General features: G+C 33.8%; 1 non-coding gene across 1 annotated transcript; it reads right to left on the reverse strand.

Moving 5' to 3' along the window:
• Nucleotides 1–2,274: 2,274 nt before the first annotated feature.
• On the reverse strand, nt 2,275–2,347 carry TRNAF-GAA (transfer RNA phenylalanine (anticodon GAA)). Its single transcript has one exon. It is a non-coding gene; the product is annotated as a tRNA-Phe (tRNA).
• Nucleotides 2,348–4,013: the final 1,666 nt, after the last annotated feature.

Consider the following 4,013-nt stretch of genomic DNA (forward strand, 5'->3'; position numbering starts at 1 on the left):
TCCGCCTATTCCACATTAATGGGAGTACATTATGTTTCTGCTTCACGAATATGATATTTTTTGGACATTTCTAATAATAGCAAGCCTTATTCCTATTTTGGCATTTTCGATTTCAGGACTTTTAGCCCCGGTTAGTGAAGGACCAGAGAAGCTTTCTAGTTATGAATCGGGTATAGAACCCATGGGAGGGGCTTGGGTACAATTCCGAATACGCTATTATATGTTTGCGCTCGTTTTTGTTGTTTTTGATGTGGAAACCGTCTTTCTATACCCTTGGGCAATGAGTTTCGACGTATTGGGTGTATCCGTTTTTATCGAAGCTTTGATTTTCGTGCTTATCTTAGTTGTTGGTTTAGTTTATGCATGGCGAAAAGGAGCCTTGGAATGGTCTTAACTGAATATTTAGACAAAAAAAAAGAAGGAAAAGATTCTATTGAGACAGTTATGAATTTGATTGAGTTTCCCTTACTTGACCAAACAAGTTCCAATTCTGTTATTTCAACTACACCAAATGATCTTTCGAATTGGTCAAGACTCTCCAGTTTATGGCCCCTTCTATACGGTACCAGTTGTTGTTTCATTGAATTTGCTTCATTAATAGGCTCACGATTCGACTTTGATCGTTATGGATTGGTACCAAGATCAAGTCCTAGGCAAGCAGACCTAATTTTAACAGCCGGTACGGTAACAATGAAAATGGCTCCCTCTTTAGTGAGATTATACGAGCAAATGCCTGAACCAAAATACGTCATTGCTATGGGAGCCTGTACTATTACAGGGGGAATGTTCAGTACGGATTCCTATAGTACTGTTCGGGGAGTTGATAAGTTAATTCCTGTGGATGTCTACTTGCCGGGCTGCCCACCTAAACCGGAGGCAGTTATAGATGCCCTAACAAAACTTCGTAAGAAGATATCGCGAGAAATAGTTGAGGATCAAACTCTATCTCAAAATAAAAATAGATGTTTTACTACCAGTCACAAGCTTTATGTTAGGCGCAGTACTCATACAGGAACTTATGAGCAAGAATTGCTCTATCAATCACCATCTACATTAGATATATCTTCTGAAACTTTTTTCAAATCCAAAAGTTCAGTACCTTCCTACAAATTAGTGAATTAGGAGAGGGGCTCTTTTGTGTAGAAAAATAAAAAGCAGGGCAATCTTTCAAACTTGCATCCGAAATGTGAAATATTTATACAAAGAGGGAGAGATGAAGACAATGCAGCAGGGTTGGTTATCTAATTGGCTAGTCAAACATGAGGTGGTTCATAGATCTTTGGGCTTTGATCACCGAGGAATAGAGACTTTACAAATAAAAGCAGGGGATTGGGATTCCATTGCTGTCATTTTATATGTATATGGTTACAATTATTTACGCTCCCAATGTGCTTATGATGTAGCACCCGGTGGATCTTTAGCTAGCGTGTATCATCTTACGAGAATACAATATGGTATAGATAATCCAGAAGAAGTCTGCATAAAAGTCTTTGCCCAAAAGGATAATCCTAGAATTCCGTCTGTCTTCTGGATTTGGAGAAGTGCCGATTTTCAAGAACGCGAATCTTATGATATGGTGGGAATCTCTTATGATAATCATCCGCGCCTTAAACGTATCCTAATGCCTGAAAGTTGGATAGGCTGGCCCTTACGTAAGGATTATATAACCCCCAATTTTTATGAAATACAAGATGCTCATTGAATGATAAGAAATTCATGCTCACTTATACAACACAACTCCAGATTTTATTCAAGTCAAGGAATATTTTTAGGTTCTTTTCCTAGATGAAACGGAATACCTATTTATAATTAATTCCTAATTATACAAAAGCATTCCAGATAGACTGAGCAAAAAAAGGGTTTCATTTGGATTCCCCTATTTTGAAAATCGCATATTAATTTCCTTCATATGAACAGAAAAATAGGATGACTCAAAGAAGTTCTCTACCAGGAACTTTGTACCGCGCACATTACTTAGCACAACTAGGAAAATAAGATAAGATAAAGATAAGCAAGACTAAAAAAATATTCGTCGGAATAGCGGAATACAAAATTAAGAAACGCAAAAAAATAAAGGGGAATCTCACCCCCTTCTTTATCATAAAGAAAAGATATATTTTAAAACTTCTTTAAAAAGAAAAAGAAGTGCCTCTATATTTATATTATAGATTTATCCACTTAGATGAATAAATATTATTAATGAATATGTATCACAATCCATCTCGAGGTATTTGGATCAATACCTATTCGGTGGATCTTTTTTTTTTTTTTCTCTGCCAGGAACCAGATTTGAACTGGTGACACGAGGATTTTCAGTCCTCTGCTCTACCAACTGAGCTATCCTGACCTTTTCTTGTGCATCATCCTAGTAGAGTATTTGTATCTATGTCAATTAAAAGGACTAAAAATTAATTAAAGTATTTCAAATTTTAAATTTGAAAATGGGGGGGGTAGTCCTATGCATTGTGCATGGTTTACTTAAATAAAACTTAAAAATAGAGTGAATAACCAAGATTTCTTGCCGATACTCTAATAAAAAAGAAATCTATTCAATGAATAGGATAAGATCCATTGAGTTCTCTTCGCATTCCTTTGTGAAAGAGTAGAATGAGAAAGCTAATGAATCTTAAACCCATTGCATTGATAAAAAGAAAAAAAAGTGCATTGATAAAAAGAAAAAAAAAAAGAGGATAAATAATAATAATATAGTATAGTTAGGGAATAAAAGAGGATTTGGGGATAGAGGGACTTGAACCCTCACAACTTATAAAGTCGACGGATTTTCCTTTTACTAGAAATTTCATTGTTGTCAGTATTGACATGTAGAATGGGACTCTCTCTTTGTCCTCGTCCGATTAATCCACTTTTTTAAAGATCTCGAAAACTTTGAATTTTAATTGAAGAATTTGATTATTCAATATTCGATTGGAGTGGATTCACAATAATGAAAAAAAAAAATTATGATATGAGTTTTTTATTTCATAATCATTATCATTTCTAATTTCATTTTTAAAAAAGATAAAGAACCTATATTATAATTAGAATATAATATGAGTTCTGTGATTAATCGTTTGCTATGTCAGTATCTATACGTGTTTATTAAATGTATAAGGTATAAAACCCCTCTTTCTCTAATTTAGAACTAGAAGGAATTCCACTAACAACACAACGTAATTAACTCGATTCGTTAGAACAGCTTCCATTGAGTCTCTGCACCTATCCTTTTCCTTTGTATTCTAGTTCGAGAACCCCTTGTTTTCTCAAAACACGGATTTGGCTCAGGATTGCCCTTTTTTAATTCCAGGGTTTCTCTGAATTTGGAAGTTACCACTTAGCAGGTTTCCATACCAAGGCTCAATACAATCAAGTCCGTAGCGTCTACCGATTTCGCCATATCCCCATTTCCCTCTTCTTTGAGACCAGGATTCCTTGTGTAATTTCATCCATCTCTTAGTTTTTTTTTGAATCATTGAGTTCATCACTCAACGTAGTCTAGCAGTTCAGTTCGACTCTATTTGAGAGACCTCGCTTGCTTATTGCAATTCAGAATTGAATTGATTCTATCCTTGATGTATTTGCAATTCAATCCGAATCAATATATCCAAAAGTTTTTATCTCCCCCACCTCCCGTCTTACTTTTTTATAGTATTCAAAATTATACTATAACGCTTGATATTTATTCTTTTTTTCTAATCAGAATTAGCAATTTTATTTACTCTGACTCTATGTTCCCCTTAGTGAAATATTAATCCTCAAATTATTAACAAATAATAAAGTCTATAATGATCGAATGAAAATACCAATAAATTCTATAATTTTATTTTTTAATATCCTATAGTTAAGCATATCAAGCTAACTTTATCTTTAAGAAGTTTTAGTATTTTTTTATTTTTATAAGTATAACTTCAAATTTAGAACTAGTTAATAGCTAAGATTAATAACTAATATCTGAGATTTTACGGATTTCCTATACTATACCTATTTCTATTTGTTACACTATTTCCGTTATGTAA

Source organism: Triticum urartu, unplaced genomic scaffold (genome assembly GCF_056163025.1).
Source record: "Triticum urartu cultivar PI428250 unplaced genomic scaffold, HENAU_Tu73 scaffold2, whole genome shotgun sequence".
Taxonomy (NCBI): domain Eukaryota; kingdom Viridiplantae; phylum Streptophyta; class Magnoliopsida; order Poales; family Poaceae; genus Triticum; species Triticum urartu.